The sequence below is a fragment of the Ascaphus truei genome, chromosome 2 (assembly GCF_040206685.1).
Source record: "Ascaphus truei isolate aAscTru1 chromosome 2, aAscTru1.hap1, whole genome shotgun sequence".
Lineage (NCBI taxonomy): Eukaryota > Metazoa > Chordata > Amphibia > Anura > Ascaphidae > Ascaphus > Ascaphus truei.
Genome location: NC_134484.1, coordinates 423,391,783 through 423,414,340, shown reverse-complemented (window position 1 = coordinate 423,414,340; position 22,558 = coordinate 423,391,783). Strand labels below are relative to the sequence as shown.

General features: G+C 42.1%; 1 protein-coding gene across 3 annotated transcripts in view; it reads left to right on the top strand.

The window, feature by feature from the left end:
• MPP7 (MAGUK p55 scaffold protein 7) overlaps positions 1-22,558 on the top strand; it is a 341,147-nt gene that overhangs the window by 55,596 nt on the left and 262,993 nt on the right. For all 3 annotated transcript variants that reach the window (XM_075587671.1, XM_075587669.1, XM_075587670.1), the window contains exon 2: positions 21,350-21,432. The gene's annotated coding sequence lies outside the window, so the exon portion shown is untranslated. The remainder of the gene's footprint in view (positions 1-21,349; positions 21,433-22,558) is intronic.

The following is a 22,558-nucleotide window of genomic DNA, read 5'->3' as shown; positions in this document are numbered from 1 at the left end:
TTCAGAGAAAATAGCTGTCATTTATACACTTCCCACAAAGTGCAAAAGCATATCTGGAGTTCAGTAGCAATTATGCATATAAATGAGAACGTAACTAGAGCACTTAGCTGGAATGTTATATCTTTCCTTACATGCAGTTATCAAAATGAACAAAAGTATATATATATAACATATATTCCATTCCCCCGTTATTACTTGGTTTTATTTAAGTTGCATTTTTTATGCAATATTTTATTTATTTATTTAATGTTCTCTATACCAATAAGATAGAGGTTTAACATGTTTGTGTATTTTACATCATCGCCAACTTTCCTCCCTTAGAGGTATATATGAATATTGATAAGTATTAACAGAAATGCTTAAATGTTTTTAAAGGTTGTTATATTGGCAATTTAATTGCCATTAAGTGTCTGCACTTCCACTACTGATTAATCATGATTGTGGCGTCACTCACCGGGTGTGTAGGCTCCCTTCATGCAATCACTGGGAGATCCTGCAAACACTGGTTGAGTGATGTCACTTCCGGGTTTCAGTAGGTATATCAGGAAGTGGGGCAGCAAGTAATGGTTACTCTTTGAGAAAGCCCCAGCGTGGGAGAAGCGCGTTAGAGGCGCGGGGGTGCCATCCATCCACTTTTTTATCCATGCATCAATAAAGAATTTCACAGTACAGTCCAGCCTTTGCTTTATTGCTGCACGGCAGTGCCCGCTGCTCTACCTCCTCCCCAGTGAGGAGATTGTTCCTGTATCTTCACATCAGCTGGAGCACGCCAAGTACAGACAAAGAAAAGAAACCGGAGGAGTTAAAAGACACAGTGAGTGATTTCTTTCATTGCTGGAGCTTCCCCAGGTGATGTGTTTGATACATTGAAGTGGGACTAATGTATGGGGTCTGGGTGGGTCTTAGGACTTCTCCCAGACAACCCTTCACAGTCCCCACGAGACAACATCCCTAATAGCGGTTATTTATCATTCAGCTCCCTTACTCCTGTCTCCTTCCGGACAAGCAGCTTTTTTATCATTGTTGTGGACTGATATATACTCTGAGCACTGGTTAACTTAGGGGGTCATACACCTCTATTTTTTCTTGAAGTGCAAACTAGTTCACTGGAGGCCATACCACATGTAATAATACTGGAGGCCATACCACATGTAATAATACTGGAGGCCATACCACATGTAATAATACTGAAGGCCATACCACATGTAATAATACTGGAGGCCATACCACATGTAATAATACTGGAGGCCATACCACATGTAATAATACTGGAGGCCATACCACATGTAATAACACAGGAGGCCATACCACATGTAATAACACTGGAGGCCATACCACATGTAATAATACAGGAGGCCATACCATATGTAATAATACAGTAAGACATGAAAAAGGAGATTAAGGGCCCTATTTACTAAGCAGTCTTCTGCCATAAAGCACTTTATCGCCCCCTATTCAGGTCAACGGGCTGTAAGGCGTCTTCCAGCACCAGAATGTGCCTTTTGGCTGAAGGCTGCTTAGTAAATGTGGGCCTACATCTTTGTTCTCTAATTGAAGGTCAGCAGGCACTTAAGATGTCCAGAAACTGCCTGTCACACTGGAGGACCAAGTTTGATAAGATCATAGTGTGACGATAGCTTTGTAATAGGCTATTAATAATACACACCAAATATAACTGGGTTGAACTGAACGAGACTTGGATATGATAAAGTATAATTTATTCCTTGAAAAAGGTGAACACACGAGATTATACAAATAACAGATAAAATATAGACACTCACGTAAGATGGAAATGATGAAATAGTCATAATTCTGGACTAGCAGTACATACAGCAATCATGAAAACCACAAAAGACACGAAAAACAATAGCCATAGGCTGAGCCTGGTTCTTATACAATTATTTCCCATTGAATACAACCTAAACCCAGCCCCTCTCATAAATCAGTGGTGAGGTTGACAGTTTTCCACAGCGTAAAACTCCTCCCATCCAAGGACGTTTAAAAAACTGCTTTTCCTATCTAAATAACTTCATAACTTCAGTTCAGTAATACAGGCATACCCCGCATTAACATACGCAATTGGACCGGAGCATGCATGTAAAGCGAAAATGTACTTAAAGTGAAGCACTACCTTTTTCCACTTATTGATGTATGTACTGTACTGCAATCGTTATATATGTGCATAACTGATGTAAATAACGCATTTGTAACAGGCTCTATAGTCTCCCTGCTTGCACACAGCTTCGGTACAGGTAGGGAGCCGGTATTGCTGTTCAGGACGTGCTGACAGCCGCATGCGTGAGCTGCCGTTTGCCTATTGGGCGACATGTACTTACTCGCGAGTGTACTTAAAGTGAGTGTACTTAAAGCAGGGTATGCCTGTACTTACTGGCACGCGAAACATATTAATACATTCCGGCACGCATGACGCTCCCAATGAGACTAAATATTACCGTGTAATACTAAAATTAAGAGAGATAGTAATATCTGTCTCTTAGGACCTGCTAGACATCATGTGTCTGTAATCGTTATGTGCGAATCAGTCCCACGAATACACATATGTAGCTTTTAGCACGTTCAGCCGAGGACATCTCATAATCTTATATTTAATAAGGTCACTCATTCTGATTTCTCCTTTGGTAGCCGCACCCCTGGCCCCCATAACCCCTGGTCAATAAATCCTTTGAAGCAGGGACTCGTGTGTAGAGAACATTTGTCACAGGTGCTAGATTTCACACCCAATGCCCCAGACATGGGCCTAGCTGTCTCTACCAGCAATATGTGTTAACATACACCAAACCCCCTCTGTACTTTTCACACCCAACTTTAATCAAGCCTGTTGAAGCCCAGATATTTCTGAAAAGACACCACATATTTGTATTTTCCTAAACTTTAGCTCATTAACCCCTTAAGCCCCAGTGTGTGTGTGGTGCAGACACTGGCACAGAAACAATACATTTATACAGGGAAATAAACAGTTGGATGGCTGAAGTAAGGCAAAAACACATTACTGGACCCCAGTCCAGTTAACCCCTTGCTTCCCAGGTGAGAGTAGGGGGTGGCCAAAAGGGGTGTAACCCCTTTAATCCCGGGCCAAATCCCCTCTCTTTTGACACATAGGTTAATACATTTTTGTATGATTAAAGACATAGGGGTGCTATTCATGAAGCTCATTTGTGCTGGAAAATGGATGCTCCTGTACGAGCGGATCTCCGCATGTGCGTCTCAACGTAAATTTACTGTATGCTGCCATTTAACGAGTGTGCAACACTGCTATCTCGGGAGAATTGATGGGGGAATTAACAGGTAATAATACTGGAGGCCATACCACATGTAATAACACTGGAGGCCATACCACATGTAATAACACTGGAGGCCATACCACATGTAATAACACTGGAGGCCATACCACATGTAATAACACTGGAGGCCATACCACATGTAATAATACTGTAAGACGTGAAAAATGAGATTAAGGGCCCTATTTACTAAGCAGTCTTTTGCCATATGGCACTTTAATGCCCCCTATTCAGGTCAATGGGCTTTAAGGTGTCTTCCAGCACCAGCATGTGCCTTTTTGGTAGAAGGCTGCTTAGTAAATGTGGGCCTTTTGTTCTCTAATTGAAGGTCAGCAGGCACTTAAGATGTCCAGAAACTGCCTGTCACACTGGAGGACCAAGTTAGATAAGATCATAGGTTAATACATTTTTGTATGATTAAAGACATAGGGGTGCTATTCATGAAGCTCATTTGTGCTGGAAAATGGATGCTCCTGTACGAGCGGATCTCCGCATGTGCGTCTCAACGTAAATTTACTGTATGCTGCCATTTAACGAGTGTGCAACACTGCTATCTCGGGAGAATTGATGGGGGAATTAACAGGTAATAATACTGGAGGCCATACCACATGTAATAACACTGGAGGCCATACCACATGTAATAACACTGGAGGCCATACCACATGTAATAACACTGGAGGCCATACCACATGTAATAACACTGGAGGCCATACCACATGTAATAATACTGTAAGACGTGAAAAATGAGATTAAGGGCCCTATTTACTAAGCAGTCTTTTGCCATATGGCACTTTAATGCCCCCTATTCAGGTCAATGGGCTTTAAGGTGTCTTCCAGCACCAGCATGTGCCTTTTTGGTAGAAGGCTGCTTAGTAAATGTGGGCCTTTTGTTCTCTAATTGAAGGTCAGCAGGCACTTAAGATGTCCAGAAACTGCCTGTCACACTGGAGGACCAAGTTAGATAAGATCATAGTTTAATACATTTTTGTATGATTAAAGACCTAGAGGAGCTATTCATGAAGCTTATTTATGCCGGAAAATGGATGCTCTTGTGTGAGCGGATCTCCGCATGTGCGTCTCATGCAAATTTACTGTATGCTGCCATTTTAACGAGTGTGAAACACTATGCTATCTCGGGGGAATTGAGCAATACCGATAGTGGGAATAAACCAGGGGTGGCCAACTACAGTCTGCAAGGGCCACCAACAGGTCAGGTTGTCAGGATATCCCTGCTTCAGCACAGATGGCTGACTGAGTCACTGATTGAGCCCTACCTGAGCTCTGGCAGTCACTACACAGACAGCATATCTGCAAAGGATTTATTCTGTGTTTGACAATGTCAGGACGGTACATAATCCATGGGATCTATCTATCTCTATCACACTCGTGCCATATACCCCAATTAAACTACAGTGGTTAATCCTGACTACACTGCACCTGGAGGCTCAAATACAGCCTCTCTAGGCTTCGGCTGTGCATCAGATGGCTAAACAGGACTCCTGCACAAGGTTCCACGTTTGCTTTCTCTCTGGTCCCTGACACCCAGACAGATACCAACAATTGTAGCACACAGTGGTTGAGTTATGCTCTAGGTATCTATTTAGATCTAGACTGAATTATTTTTTCAATAGTGCTGCTATACACTGCGGTACATCTAATATTCTCAGTAAGGAGACGCACTGTCCGCCCGTGGGGGTGTCCTTTTATGTCTTAATAATGACACTTGCAATTCACGCATTTAGCCTGCAGACGAACACAGTATTCAAATACTAAATCAATAGAAGTGTTAATTTATCATTCTTATTTATGGTACATGTATGTAAAAGTGATATATTAAAAGTTATATTGTATTGATCTACAACCATTTCGTCAACTATTATTATTCTAAGTAGGTGTGCATCATATAAAGCAGCGGTGCGCAAAGTGGGGGGCACGGCGTTGCCGGGGCCCCCGTGCTCTTCCCCCAAGGCGTTTAAATTAAATGCCGGGGGATCGCGTGAGGCCTCTGCAACTCTAAACATACCTTCACTCTGCCGGCGTCAGGACTCGTGTCCATGGCAACTCCGTGTGATCATGACGTCGTGGGTCACGTGACGTCACACGACCCCGCGCGAGGTAAGGGGACGGCGCGCAGAACAGGCAGAGGGGATGCAGCAAAAATAAGGTTTGCGCGCCCTGATATAAAGGATTGCTCTATGCACACCCCATACATTCATTTTTTTTTTTAACCTGGGGTATAAACTACATTTTTGAAGTGTGTTGCGCAAATAAAATGTTCTGTGCTGCGTGAAAAAATTACCAGAGAAGAAAATTCCGATACTTGTTTAATTTGATTAATTCTTACAAACTTAAGCTAATTCACCGTGCTATAGAATCATTAATCCTTTGATTGACAGAATGTCTAGTGGTATGGAACCATGTGATTTGCCATTACAGTGATCACACGATCATGATGCCAGGGCCTGGAATCTGACCCTCTGCTGTTGCTTCAAGAATGGCAGAAATTAGAATGCAATTGGGGCAATGGTACAACGGACCCATAAGGGTTAAATCTTTCTAATTTAAAAGCTACACTTTTATACGATTTAACATTTTAAAAAAGTAGACTGCAAAAATGTCCCCCAGATTTTCAAAGTGCTAGCAAATTTGCTCATGTTGATTGGCAGATTTAAAAAAAGGAGTAAATCTCAATTTCTGCGTATGTTAAGGAAGTTACTCAAAATTTACAAGTATATTTACCAATAGTTAAAGTCCACAAAATGATATACTTACCATGAACTCCCGTTGTAGTTTTGTTTTAGAATAGGAGGATAACAAAATTATATTTGTAACAGTGCTAGGTATCTGTATGGTGGGTTCTCCCATGAGCCGTCACTGCATAGAACACGTGGTTCCTTAACCAAAAAAGGTTGGAAACCAAAGTGAAATTCTGTGGAACAGCCATCTCTAATAGCGCGTCTGACATCAGATGCATTGTAAAATTCTTCTGTATTTGATACAATTTTCAAAAGACCAGAAAATTGCAGGAAACCCTTTAGGGATGCCCGGGGAACCCAAGGGTTCCTACTGTTGGAAGCCTGGTTGAAAAACAGTGGCCTAGAATTTAGCCCAGGAATAGATACAGTATATGCCGTCGTTTTAGTGAAAGAGGTCTATTAGCCCATTTATTGTGTATACAAAGATCGACAGGGCATAACGTTTTGGGGTGTTATCCCTACCTGAAGAAGGATTAACACCCCGACTATGTATGTATGTATGTATGTGTATATGTACACATACGCACATACACACGTACATGGATGCGCGCACACCCACACAATAAATGGTCTAAGGCTGGGATTATACACTCCGCTTGCTTGCGAGAGTGCGAGCGCATGCTATGCAGCGCGGCTCTAGCACAAATGGTCTGTAAACTCTCCTGGAAAGCGAAGTTCAGGTGATGGGGGGCGTGGCCGTCACGTCACGCGGCTGGTTCGCCCTCATTGGTTGAACCGCCACCATGTTGTGGCCATCGCACTGCTGCCGCGCCAAAAGACAAAAATCTGTCTTTGAAAACACGGTCCCGCCATCGCGCTCCGTCGTTTGCGCACGCGAGCAATAGGAGCTGCCTCATAGGGAGTCTGTAATTAGGTTTTTTTTCCGCTCGTGAGCACAAAAGCACGGAGTATAAGCTCAGCCTAATCGACCTCTTCCACCAAAACAAGTCAATGTATCTATTCCGAAATTATTTAATTATCACCAACCATTTTCACAAAATGTTTGTAAAAGTGAGTTTCGGTGCTCTCTAAATAAGATATTCACAGTTTGTGATTTCTTGTGAAGTTACGTAACTGCACATGTCTCGCCAGCGGCCAATGTCCAAAACTCTCCAAAGTTAATTAAGAAAACTTGGTAATCTCTATATGTAATCAGGTACTTCACCAATGTCTTCTTTCTACGTGCACAGCTATGATTAGGTTTGTAATGGTGACCTCCAAATGTAAATAAGCAAGTTGTTTGTAATTGTGTATGTTCCTGCATAAAAAGGATAAAGTGCACTGCACCAACCAGAATAGGTCACCAGTGTCGGATGGTAGCTGTAGTGAGCGTACGTGAGAACATGGGTTTGTGCCAGGAGGTGCGGCACTGCTGGACAAGCTGATATGAACCAGATGAACATTGTATTCAGCTGTTTTAGATTATGTTGTGTGACAGGGAGAGGGTGTTTTGTGGTTTAGTGTTAGTAGTGGGATCCCGGAATAGTGGTTTTGTCTGGATCATGTTAACTTGCCCTGATTCTGCTAATTGATGGGCTACGTAGGTAAATAGTTCATTAGTATTAGAAAAGACATTGACTCTTATGATACTCGGACTGTTGACTCACTTGGATCAGGCGAATCACAAGACTGGGTATATGAATATTAACAAATACAGAGATTGGCTAACTGCCTTTAAAAGAAAGACATTTCAGAAAGTGTTTACAGATGACAAGGAACACATTGTAAGCAATGATAGGGTTCCTCTGACAGAGTACCGAGGACGACCCCTGACTGCACACCCATCATTTAACACAACTAGCACTTCATCTGGTAATACTGAGATGCATATCCAAGGTCGCTGGCAGGACCCACAAGACATCTTTTTTCGTGGGATATTCACGCAGCCAGGTACCCACAATCGGTACAAAACCACCACAAAGACGGTCATTTATAATCTCTGATACACTCCGTACACAGACTGAAACAAGCCTTCTCGAATAAAGGGCTGTTCTTTATATGTAACACTCAACCAGATCCTTTTTGATCTACAAGTTGACTTTCAACATAAATTACAATAAACATATTTCTTTGCAATATCACAAATAACTAACCTAGTGCCCCATTTAAGAGCATGGCACATTTGAGCTGCTGTCAAACCATCCATCTATAAAAACGTTTGAGTTTAGTTGCATCATATTCCGATCTTTCTAATACTGAAAGAGAGGCCCATAAAAAGCCTTGGCTTAAATCCTAAAATCATTATCCGGCTACCATGTCGGTTTAAACTATTCTGATGGGTATAGCACCAATTGAACGATTCTAATTCTTACAAAATGGTAGAACATGATCCACTTACGTACAATCTTTAAAAAAAAAAAATAGCTGCTGTATCTCATTGACCTGGGTTTCACAAACACAATTATTATCCAAATACATCCGATCATTTTTAGGCTTCCAAATACACAAATTGGTTACCAAACCACCAGGACATATCCAGTTAATTCCACATGTGTGCCAGCTATTATCTCACCACATAGGTTTCTGGCTCCAGCCATGTATATAGAAGCTTACAGGTTACCTCAAAGACACGATCACATTCCTCAAATAGAGGGATATGGCGGCTAGTCCTTAAAAATTCCACTTTGGTCTAAATGGACATTACAAGCCTTTATCCGATGATTCTGCACATAAGAGGGATTGAGGCCCAAGGAGGCTATACTCATCAAGCCTACATTCGACCACTAATTCCATCTTGATAGCAGTTATTGTCATTTGTACTCGTTTGAAAATAAAAACATTACTGCAACTAACAGGTCCTGCGATGGGGTCCAATATTGCCCCGTTCTTTGCTAAAAGTGGGTAACCGGTGCATCAAAGCATAAGAGTCCCAATGATATTGTAATAATTGTTCCGTAGGGAACACTCATGATGGTGAGCAATGATAACATACCCTAATAGGGCAAGGGACTAGTACCTAGTGCTAACCAGCACAATGAACAGTACAAAGATTGTCCCAACCATGATAACTAGGCATAGTATGTAAGAAAAAACTCACTTTTAGATCCAGAGGAGCAGTCCCACCCGGTATTCTGAGCAGCGTGCAATCCACCAAGCAGGGGAAGTAGAACAGATGAAAAAAGGCAGCGCAATGCCTGTAATAAATGGAGGAGGCTAATGGTAGCAAAAACAACCTTGTAATAAATAAAAGGATCAAACCTCACCCCTGGGTCATCCAGAAAACGCTCACCTACGCGTTTCGGGCCGTGCGCCCTTTATCAAGGTGTTCTACTTCCCCGTTCTTTGCTAACCTGTGTATGGGAATGTACAAGAAGATCCATCCTGGGACCGCGTAAATACAGAGACATCATCCTTTCTTTACTGGATACATTGACGATCTTTGTTTTGTTTTTTTCTATTGACTGGTTCAAACTTATAGGAGGGTTTTGTTAAAAATCGGAATTCCCTTTAAATCTAAGTTTTAATGTTAATGCCCATACGATCAACTTTTTAGATGTACTGTACTGAAAAAGACAGGGTACAAGCATTTATTATACTCCCACAGATCGTAATATTCTACTTCATACATCTAGTTTTCACCCGGCACCCATAAATAAGGGATTACTGCAAACACAACAAAAGTACGAAAATCAACTATTGAGTAGTAAGACTAGTGAACGATCATAAAAAAGACAGAATTGCATAAAATGGCCAACAAGTGTCTTGAAAAATGTTACAAGAAAAAATAAGTTTACAATAGTGTCACACAAGCTTTTTAGGTTACATAGTTACATAGTAGATGAGGTTGAAAAAATACATGCGTCCATCAAGTTCAACCTATGCTAAATTTAGACAACAGATACATTATCCTGTCAATTTAGATTGATAGGGATGCATTATTGGGCCTTAAACCTCGATGCACACAAAATATGTATCTCTGTTTTCCCTGCTCTGTTCTATTGCCTATACGTATTTATATTGTTACTTCTAGTTGCATCTTTTATATGTATTTATTGATACTATCTATTTGAGTACTAATATTGTGTTTCTTTTATTCCAGCATGTTTTTAATTATTTATGCTAGGTTTAGTTTATATGTTTATAATTTTTTTTTATTATGTATGTAGTTAATAAAGTTGTTGTTTTAAAAGTAATGATTTCATCTTCCCTATCACTTTAACCATTACCTAGTCTAGATGATTGGTCCATTTTTAATTGTTTGACCAATGAGACATCTTTGTTAGGTACTTAAGACCTCTGGGTAATGGCTAAATTATTCCCTGAAGAAGTAGTTTATTCTACGAAACATGTTGGATGATTTTTATCTAGTGCCTTAATATTGCCATTGCCTCCACTGGCTTCACCCTGCTAGTATCACTCCCGGTGGTAATTTTGGGCTTATGAGAGACTTTGAGAGACTTTGACTGCCTCCCTGCCGGTTCCCTCGCTGCTGCGGAGACTGTGACGTCATCACGCAGTATCCCGCGACGGAGCGACAACGTGGCACGCCGAGTGTACCCTTGCAGAGCTGAGGTCTCACCCCCGTACAGTGGATCTGCTCGCTGAGCTACATGAGCTGCACCAGACGGCTTGGAAGCGCGAGCGGTCCCACCAAGCACCAATACCTGCAACGGAGCCTGGTTGCTGTAAAGGGAGCGATGTACTGCTGGATGAGGGGTTTTCGACATTAATCCTGCTCCTGAACCAACGTAGCGCCCCCGCTGAGAGAAGCAAGCTCCAGACTCTTCTGACAACAGTTGCTGAGTGGTAACTTGTGTGAAACACACTAAATGCACCTATTCCACTGTTTTGATGTACGCAGATTTATTACCCTGTAATTACTAATTTATAGCATTACTTGCTTCACTTTTTGGCGTTGTGCGCTGTCTCTTTTGTTTCCAAAATAATTGAATACCTGTTGTAACTAAATATTCCAGTATTACAAAATATATTAAAACCTCACTCAACAAACATTGACCTATTATTTTTTTCTGAGTCATAATAAAGCTATTGCAAACAAGGCAAACCAATCTTTGCCGTGCGAAAAAACCACAGTTTGAGACATTGTGGGTGAATCTGATTCTACGGAGAAATATGCACAATATTTACCCAGGTGACATTTATCGGTCCCTTTGAAGAAAGAAAGGCTGCCATTAATGTCACCCTTCGGAGTGGATTAACACAGTGGATTAATACAGTGAACACATTTCAAACACCCCCATTTTGGCAAAATGATTTGACATTAACCGTCACTTGACCGGCCACTCCACTGGCGTCATTTATAGCATTGCTTGCCAATGCCGCCTATATTATGTGGGCAATACAGATCAAAATTTCCGTGGAAGGATGAATGAACATACTAAAGATCCGGCTAACTCTTGAAAGGGGTGAATTTCACCTGTGTTTAAACATTTTCGTGCCTATCGACATTAACGATCTACCTTTAAAATGAATGATTATTGACCACGTATAAAGAGGCCTGAAGGCGTGACTCCGTGAGTATAGGTACCGACTCGGACAACCATGACCCTGAGTTAAAATACCACTGTCGGCTTCTTGTGACCTTGGGCAAGTCGCTTTATCTCCCAGTGTTAGGCACCAAACACATGGATAGTAAGCTCATCTGGTTGGGGCTGTCTGTAACAATCCTATGTACAATACTGCTTACCACACGCTATACTGTAATTGTGAAGCACTTTGAGTCCAAGTGGGAGAAAAGCGCTATATGAAAAAGAAATTATGACCAGAGGGGCAACACTAACATGCTGCTATTAAGTATCTATATATCTATATATCTATATATATATATCTCAAATGCACTGCGAGGACTTGATGAGCAACTTGTCTATACTGTACCGACTTTCTTATTTCACATTACCCCAAGACCCAATTCAGTGCCAGCTTGATAGCCGTGCCACCGGTGCGGTTCCAGAGGCCCCGTACTCTTCCCCACAATATTTAAACTGATTTCCGGGGAGAGTGCGGGGTCTCTCTGTAAGCGCCTCTTACCTTCTCTCCAGAGCTATAAGCTTCTCCTCTTGCGCTTAATCTTTTGCTTGTGACAGCGCAACGTAGTGGAGGTGAGTATCAGGAGTAGATGCCGGAGAAAGTAAGTGGCTCTGCCCCGGCACCGAGCCCTGCCAAACTCCTAGCCGACCCGGAAGCTAATCATTAGGTCACCCCGAGAACTAAACTTGCTACTATTCCCTATGTTCTCACGTAATACACAGGGACTTATACCCTGACATTAAGAGGAGGAAGTGTGAACTCTGCTGCCTATTGCGCTACAGTGAACCCCAGAATATTGCATTGGATCCTGTTCTGATGTATGTGCTCTTGTGTGTGCCCCCCTATAAATATACTCGGGATGTGAGTGTCACGTGGAGAAATGGTGAAGAAAGTAAGAGCTGGCACTCCGGAGGAGTTTTAGTGTAGAAGGTGAAAGTTTATTAAGAGATCAACGGTTTGGTCTCTATTTGGATTAAAGTCCAAAAGGAGGAATGGACCATAGCCTAACACAGAGTATCCTTAACAGATTTTTATTGCATGACATATGCTACTACTAAGGCTGATTGTAACAGGAATGACAATATCAGTCTAATGCAGACAAAGAGATGTACTTTGACCTCGCCTGTCTAAAACTAAGAACAATATATATGCTTCCCTATTTTTATTGATTGTGTATCAACAGCCCCTCACCTGGCAGAGTTGCTGGAGTTTGGCTTTGGGTATATATTGTACACAGTTGTCATTGCTGCTGATCTTGGCAAATGACCACAGTGCGATAATGATGATGATGTTATGTTGATCCGGCATAATAAACTTGAATATTCCATTGAAGTGCCGCCCCATCTTCCTTTTTTTTTTTTTTTGGAACTGGTTCTTGTAGTTTTTACTGTTCACCAAATTGCAGCAGGCTGTCAAAATTGCAGCGTGGCCTGGTTCTGAAAGCAAGTGATGGAACGGCCTTGTACGGAAACAATATTGGGTAATTTATTTGCTGGTGACACCCTAGAACCACTTGCCCAAAATTAAATCTATTTCCTAGTTGCCACCCGTTAGTGGCCGGTGGTATTTTTTAAGCATATGACATTATCTTGCATTATATTCATTGGTTTTAGCACTTGGAGCATGGTGTAAACACTACATTGGTGTGTCATATAATGCTGGTTAAACATCATGAATAATACAAATGCAGACCTGTCCTCTCCCACTGATTTTCTGTGAGGCGCACTGATTTGAGGTCCGTCACACTTATTTCTAGCATAAGTGGCGCCGCACAGAATAACCTCCATTGAAATGCCATTTTCAAGCTCTCAGATTTTGGTTGTAGGACTGGACATTTGGGTATGGGTTTTTATTTTGCGTCTGAGAGATGGGTAAAAATATAATGCAATCTGAATGAGTCTTCCCATGTGAGCACTGTACCCTGAGAAACCATAAGCCTTTCTGGCAGGTTAACAAAGCAGCGCGCGCACTTGCCTGTGTTCGTACCATTTGAACGCGCACTTCAATAAGGCTTTTAACTTTTAGGGAGTCTTGAGCAGTTACCTTTTCTATCCTATATCTCATCCAACAGCACAGAGGAGATTTAAAGAAGCTTCTGCTGTACATTGCTCTTAGAGCAAGAAATGCAATATGATTTAAATATAACCCGTTAAGAAGTATGTATATGCTTCAGTGCTGCATCTTCTGGCTGAGCTCCATGGTACTTGGCTTTCCAGAGGAGCTTTAAGCCTACATGATGGATTCAGCTCAGGTTTCTAGAGTGAAATGCTACTACTTTACATTCCTGTCATTTAAAGGTACAATTCATGATACTCACTATTTACCAAGCACAATTCTGCTGTATTTTGAATTGCTTTCTGTTGTGTGCATTGTTTGTAATTGCTAGGTTTAATTGTGAGCTAATAGATCATGCTTAAAAAAAAGCGCTGCCTCTTCGGATTTTGAAAACAAATGTTTTTCTTTTTTTTAAATAGTTTTGTACTGGATATGAAGCAAAGTGTCTCCTGAGCTGAACCACGTTCATTTCAGCTCCGGTGACCCCCCTGCTTCCTGAGAGATGTCCTGGTGCAGGTAGCAGCTCCGACTGTGCACCCAATATGCCAGTTTAAAGGTCCCACGAGCTTCCGATTGGCCCTTGATGCGGGGCCTTTAAACTGAACAGATACCGGCAGCACTTTTTACTGGTATGTATCTCAGTGAGCAGGTGGTCCACGGAGCTGAAAGGAATGGGATTCCGCTCTGAAAACCCCCTGCTTCCTACCCAGGAGGTTAGAAAGAGGTTTGTTTTTGTAGGTGCAGATGCTTTACATAAGAGATTATATAAGTCGACTTATTTAGAGTGGTGTTTTTTCTTTTTACTTAACCTGGAGCTCTGTCTCTGCTATGAGAATTGAAGTTGCTTTCTCTTTAGGCTTCTAATTTGGTGAGTAAGCTCTTAAGTGGAGGTGTTAAAATGAGTCTAACTGTACAACCTACATTACATGGCATCCTATCCGAACGTATCTTTTCTTGTGTGCTATGCTGAGCCAGACACTGTGCTATACTGAGCCAGACTCGCTGTGATTTATGTAACGCAGGTCTATTGCAAACTGGGTCGCATATCACTTTCCCAGTTTCCGTGGCATGTTACCTGAATGTTGGCTACAGAAAAGTTGTCTCACTCAACTGCTTGAAAGACTGTCATGATACCATCAGTAAATCATTCTCTCTTTCATTCTGCTGAACATTTGGCAATAATAATTGCGTACAGTACTTTCAGCCAGTTGTAAGTATAGTGCTTTTGGTTATTTAAGTATTTAGAAAATAAAAATGACGTAACACAGCTTTGGGTGGCAGATCTTTTTATCTCCTTCCATAGCTACCAACAAAGTGTGGTAATGATCTAACGCAGGCTATGTACTCCCATTCCCGGTTTGCCTTTCACTTTGGTATGATAAAGTATGTTTGATCTCCACACAGTTGACTTTGAATCATAAAAACATAGACTTTTATGCAGATAAAAACCACTTGACCCACCTAGTTCTCCCCTCCCCCCAACCCCCATTTTCCTATCTATTGTTAAACCTCCGACCTTTTTTATTATTTGCTTTCATTCATATTTAGGATACTTTTATGTCTGCCCCAAGCATGCTCTACTGTATTATCCCATCCCCAGCACCCTTTCTGTAAAGTAGTAGTAGTAGTTGTATTGTATTGTATGTCTTTATTTATATAGCGCCATTAATGTACACTTATAGCGCCATGTAATGCTTCACAGTAGTAATACATGTGGTAATCAAATAAATAACAGATAATATAAATAACAGGTCATGGGAATAAGTGCTTTAGAAATAAAAGTAACATTAAGGAAGAGGAGTCCCTGCTCCGAGGAGCTTACAGTCTAATTGGTAGGTAGGGAGAACGTACAGAGACAGTAGGAGGGAGTTCTGGTAAATGTGTCTGCAGGGGGCCAAACTTTATGTATCATGTGTTCAGTATATCCACAGTGCTATTCATATGCTTCTTTAAGCAAGTGTGTCTTAAGGTGGGTCTTAAAGGTGGATAGAGGGGGTGCTAGTCAGGTATTGAGGGGAAGGGCATTCCAGAGGTGCGGGGCAGTAAGTGAGAAAGGTTTAAGGCGGGAGAGGGCTTTAGATACAAAGGGTGTAGAAAGAAGACATCCTTGAGCAGAACGCAAGAGTCGGGATGGTGCACAACGAGAAATTAGGGCTGAGATGTAAGGAGGGGCAGAAGAATGTAAAGCTTTAAAAGTGAGAAGAATGGAGTGTGAGATGCGGGATTTGATCGGAAGCCAGGAGAGGGATTTCATGAGGGGAGATGCTGAGACAAATCTAGGAAAGAGTAGCATGACTCTGGCAGCAGCGTTTAGGATAGATTGTAGGGGAGACAGGTGAGAGGCAGGAAGGCCGGACAGCAGAAGGTTACAGTAATCAAGACGGGAGAGAATGAGGGCCTGAGTCAGAGTTTTAGCAGTCGAGCAACAGAGAAACGGGCGTATCTTTGTTATATTGCGGAGGAAAAAGCGACCGGTTTTAGAAACGTTCTGAATGTGAGAGGAGAATGTGAGAGAGGAGTCGTGTGACCCCAGGCAGCGTGCTTGGGCTACTGTGTGAATGATCTACAGTCTTGTTTGTTTGTGGGACAAAGCTCTGTATACTTTAAGGTATATTACAAAAATGTTGAGCGTTAAAAGTCAAATTGTGAAAAAAAACCAGTATTGGTGTAAGTAGCATGCAGGCTGCTTTTGTAAGTGCTTAGTTATACCAAACTGTATTATTTTCTCTTTCCTCACTCTCGGTTCTCACACAATAGCTAGTAAATTCCTCTGGAAAGTGGGGCCTTATCTTCTTTGCCTTCTTATGAGTATTCGGAGAATGTAGTATTTCACTGATAGTCTGACTTTGACTGACAGGTGTAAGGCTGAGGCCTCAGTACCTACGCTGCACGCGCGCCCGCGAGACTGGCGGCGCGTGCAGCCGATTTCCCGGTCTGCAGGGAGCTGCAGACCAAAAGACCGGAGGGGGGGGCGTGGCGGGGGAGTGACGGGGGCGCTGCCATGATGTCACCCGGCAGGTTCGCCCTCATTGGCTGAAGCGCCGGGGGGCATGGCTTAGCGCTCCGTAGCGAATCCTGCTCTCAATTCTATTCTATTGAGAGCAGGAGCAACTCGCGCCACAGCGCTGTGGCCCCCCCTCGCAGCGGGCCCGGCGCCATTGAGGGGAGGGCTCTTGTCCCTGGCGGGCGCTGCAGTAGCAAGCGGGGACCAGCCCTAATATATGTAAATATACAGAAGTCCAATGTTTACGCCATAAAGCAAACTACTGTAATGGTTTCCTGTTCCAGAAAAGCAGCACCACCAAAAAAAAGTAAATCGCCCATTTGTTCCAAACTACAGCTGAGCTGTTGCTGAAGGGCAGATGTAAAGAAGTATACTACTCCTCCTTTGAAATTAGACTACAGGCGAGCCGAGTACAGAGTTGTTGCTGTCTGATTTGTTTGTAGGTGTTTTCTGTTTGCCTGTGCAGCCACAGTATTAACGTGTGTGTGTGTGTGTGTGTGTCTCTATTAGCTCTGAACATATTTCTTTGCAGGCATAGCCAGTCACAGGCCCAGAGATCGTACAATATAATGCTGGTGCCTGAGGCACAGAGAATTATTAAAGTGACTTGTTCAAAATCACGAGGGCTGGGGGTTTGCGTGCTTCAAAAGCAATTTTCTTACGACTAAGCTACACTTCCAATCCCGGTTAGATCAAGTTATTACCAGATTTGCAACTATCTATTACCCAGAGCAGGCGTTCAAATCTTTTCAGCACTGATGTAGCTCAAAGTTCTGGTTGCAGTGTTAGTGATTTAGATTTGTTGCCGGTTGTGATCACTTTTAATGGGCCCTCATCGGAGCTCTCTTAGGCTTTGCCTATAGTGCCGCCGACGGCAACACAATGGGTGACGTCGCCGTCACCACCGGCGAAAGTTATGTTTCGGCGGCATCGCGGGATTCCCGCAGTTTGATTTGTTACAGGGCCGTCTCACGTGACGGCCCTTGAAAAATCTAATTTTGCCGGCAACGGGTTATCGCGATGGTGATGTCGCTCCGTCGCTTGTCGCCGTCGTTTGCACTATAAGCGCACGCGGCGGCGGCAATGCTTTTGTTTTTGGGCGAATTTGCGTCGCCGGCACTATAAGCACAGCCTTAGATGGAGTAGAAGTGTGCTGATGTATTCACACCGTGCAGGTTGCTTCCATGTGTACATTATTCATGAGATGCACTGATATTTTTTGTTGGCCTGTTTGATATAATAGGTATCTGTGTCACTTTATTTCACTACATGACTTGGACACTTCATTAGAACACTTTGTATTAATAACGTTGTCTCTCTGAGGCTGAGCATTGTGAGTGTTCCCTACTGGCATGAAATGATCACAGTTGCGGTAAGGGGTTAGATATTGCTCATATGTGAAGGAAGAAAAGGTTAGGACTCTGGAGGGGTATTCTAAAGTCTGTTGCTTTACTTGTGTAGTTACTTTATTGTTTCTTATAAAATAAATACAATGCACTTGGACTCCTAGGCCGCGCTTATAGTGCGCGTGACGGCGACGCGATGGATGCCGTCACCAGAAGCGGAAATTATACTTTAGCTTTCAGCTACGTCGCTGGCGACAGATTGGTTGATTGGTTCAGAGGCTGTCATGTGGTGACAGCCTCTGAAAAATCAAATTGAACCCGCTACCAATTTTCCAGGCGCTCCGTCGCGCTGGCGACTGAGTCAGTTGTTTTGTTTTCGGGCGAAATCGCCAGAGCTATAAGCGCAGCCTTACTGCGGTCAGTATGCTTATTAGAGCAAGATGTTCGCGCAACAATGTGGTTGTTGTATGCACATAATCGCACCAAATGAGTTAATAAGTGTATAATATTTAGAGGATTCAGACACTCACTTAATGAAGCTTTTTTAATTCCCGTGTGTTGTTTTTTTTCATAGGAAGCACACATGTTAAGGGTTTTGTTTTGTTACTTGTCTTAACATAAGTAGTGTTCAATATGAGTTTAACTTCTATATTTCTGAACATTTTATACTGTACAACGGATATTTTATTTATTTATAAAATGTTTTACCCGGAAATAATATATTGAGTTACCTCTCAAGCATTAACATCACTTATCCAATTTATTAGAATTTTGTTTCTTTATATTTTATTTAAAGCATTTTAAGGTTACAGAAAAGAAAAGAAATCATAATAAATTAGACACATACAGGTCAATGTAATTTCTCTCTAAAAGGACTTGGAGAGACTGGAAACTTGTGCAGGTAAATGGCAGATGAGGTTAAATACAGATACATGTAAGGTTATGCAGTTGGAAAGCAAGAGGTTTGCCTTCCTCTGGATCAATACACTGTAAGTACCGATATAGGATAGAGTATGTCGTTTAAATTTGGCATAAATTGAACTTTGTCTTTTTTCAACCTCATCTACTATGTAACTATGTTAATAACAGCATCAATGTTATCATAAATCATTCTGTTAGTTACTTCATAATTACTGCTTTTTAAACAAAGTATAACAAACCTTTTAATCCATTTACTAACAAAATAACTTAATGTAAGATGCTGCCATTGCTATACCATATTCAGTGTTTAGGTTTTCATTTCTGTTCTCATTTGAAACTCCGGTTAATGTGTAGCCCTTTCAATTATCCGGTTGGTGATGATTTATCCAGGGTATCTATATATCCTGAAATTTATCTAGTTGTGTGTGTGTGTGTGTGTGTGTGTGTGTGTGTGTGTGTTTGTACACTCAAGCACCACGACCTCCCATACACTTTCCCTCCATGTTCCCGCTGGTGCAAGTAGCCTGTTACCAGAATGCAGCCATGGTTCCCCTTGCAGGTTATTACAGGGCCGGACTTAGGGCAAGGGAGTTGCCTGTGGCCCAGAGCCTTTGGAGGGCCCCTCGCTACTTCCTCTTCCTCCTGTTGGTTCAGGGATCCACATTCTGCTCCACAGGAGAGCTGGAGGAAGGAGCTGGGGAGTCCCCGAACCGGCACAGGATCACTCCTCAGCTCACCCCAAGGTAGGGGGGGAGGAGGGTGTGTATGTATAGCTAGGGGAGGTCTTGTATTATGCGTAGCAGCCTTCCTTCTGCAGCGTCGCGTTGTCTCTTCCCCTAATCTCCTTTCCGAGGAAGCGGCGTGCTTAGGCTTTTCACTGAATTTGAGTTCATTAAGAAGTGTGTGTGTGTGTGTGTGTGTGTGTGTGTGTGTGTGTGTGTGTGTGTGTGTGTGTGTGTGTGTGTGTGTGTGTGTGTGTGTGTGTGTAACCTACTCCGTTCATGTAAGAAAATATAGATTAAAACTGTGCAAAGTTGTCTCAGTATTTGTGATTTAATCTTTTGTGAGGGTAAGAGCTGTTTAATTTGTGTATAAAGGCAGTCCTCGGTTATCCGACACAATGCGTTACTCAAAATGGCGTTGGATAGCGAAACGTCTTAAAGCGAAACACGTTTTCCCAGAGAAACACTGTTTAAATTAAAGGTTCCGTTCCTGAAGTCATTTTTAATGCTAAAATATACAAAATATTTTATGCAGGCAATAAGATATGCAGCACACACATAAATCATATAGTGCATATACTGTATTATATATATATAATATAACATACAATAATAATATATTATATAGAATAATATAAGATTATATTATATAATATATATTATATACACAAACAACTTTGCAAAGCGTTGTAAGAGCGTTGGATAAGCCGTTTTGGCGTTGTAAAAATGAACATAGGTATGCGTTGGATAAGCCTTTCGTTGTAAAGCGAAGCGTTGTAAAACGAGGACTGCCTGTAATTGCACATTTCAGACTTGGGTCATGTACTTCTTTCTATAGTGCACATAAGGTTTCATATCATCAATGGAATCTCTCAATGCCTGCCTGCTTCCATTTCAGGAAGGCCCTGGAAATCTCAATGCCTGCCCGCGCTCATTTCAGGAAGGCCCTGGGAATCTCAATGCCTGCCTGCGCTCATTTTCGGAAGGCCCTGGGAATCTCAATGTCTGCCTGCGCTTATATTAGGAAGGCCCTGGGAATCTGTATTGGTGTAAAAGTAGATTCTGACAAATTGTTGATATGGGGATGAGATGTTGTAATGTTACGTCTGCTATTGAGTCCCAATACGGACAGTATACTTCCAGTGAGTGGATGCTCATATAAGAGCACTGATATGAGCTTTTTGAAGCCAGTAAATAATATCTGTTTCTTTACAATACACCTATAATTTGTTCCCGTGATTAATATGCCTGTTACATATCACATGAATACGAGATGCTAGATGGTAATTACCCTAATGCGGTAGGCCCAATCCACCCGCCTGTTTCTGTCTAACCAACGTGGCTTTTTGTGTTCTGGGTTTTTGTTTTGCCAGATACATTTCTTAATAGCTTCCTGAAGTGATTTTATGTAGGCCTCCAGTATCTTTACTTATTCAATTTTAAGTGTATTACATACGTAATCAGATTTCTAGACAATTTTTTTCAAATGCTCTGGATTGCGAAACCATACAAAAATAAATAAGATAATTACCATAAGAAGAATGAAGACAATATTAGTGAAAAGTGATTGCGCCATTAAATGTTCAGCAATAGGCCCATATTGATGTAGCCCGGTATTCTGGAAGACACCTTCTGGTGCCGATAGACACCTCATGGCCCGTTCGCTTGAGTGGACTGTGAGGTGTCCTATGGAGTAGCACCCCTTAATATTTGATTTTCACTATTTTGGTTGCTAACATATATTTTCTTTGCTATACAGTAGGTGCAGAATGTCTGAGGACTGCTTATGATCCCATCACTCCTGGACAGTAACACACAGCTTCACACTGCTGCAGAGATCAGGTAAAAGGAACATTGTTGTATCTTGAGAATGTAAATGAGTTTACAGATAGAGTATTTCCTAAATAATATGTTATGCTTAACGTACCTGTTGTGACACTCCTTTAAATGGTTGGCTTGATTGCAGTGTAGATATTTTCAGACTTTCGTTAATTGTATTGCCAAATAAATGTTCTTTCTGTAAAACATTACAATTTCACGACAGAGGAAATCCTTCGGTGTCCGTTTCCCTGTCTTTGTGCAGAGAAAAGAAGTGTTTAAGATCATTTAAAATAATTAAATGTGCAAATAGTTCACAACTTTGTGGCACAAAATATTGTAATACAATCAATAATAATGTTTTTAATAATGTAAGAGATCTATGATTAGTCATTTGTCAAGTGTACAAAAAAATGTAGCTTCTTAAAAACCGATCTCCCAATTGGATCCTCTTTTCAGAATTCGATATATTAACAACCCCCTGCGTGCATGTACTGTAGGAGAGAACAAACGGAGGTAGTGGAGATACAAGAAACAACAATACAGTGTAGTGGCATAGATTAAATAGAACTATTTAACACTGTTACAAATCACTCCTACATCAAGGATCACGTCTGTGGTGTGCCCTGTTATCCAGGGTGCAAGGATATTCAGCACCCTATGTGAACTTTCAGCCCTACCGCTACTCCCTCCACCACTCAACGTTTGGATTTTTATTTTAAATGCTACAGCCCCATTCTCTCTCACATACACTCCTCATCCTCTCTTGCGCCCCTCCTCATCCTTTCTTTCCCCACTACTTATCCTCATCCCCTTTTTCATCTCCCCCTCCTGAACCCCTTTCTCACCCCCTTCCACATCCCCTTTCTCACCCCCTCCTCTACCTGTCTCTCACCCACTCTCCTCCTCTCACCCACTCTCCTCCTCTCACCCACACTCCTTCTCTCACCCCCTCTTCTCTCACACTACCTGGCTTCCGTGGATGAGGACCAGTGGGGCAGGGCGGCAGGAGAAGAGGACGGAGGACCACCAGAACATAGCATGGTGACAGAGGAGTTGGGCAGTGGGAGGAAAGCAGGGTGGCAGTGGACAGCCGGGGAGGAGCGCGCTGTAGCAGCGGCAGACACCGGTAATCAGTGAAGACGTACGT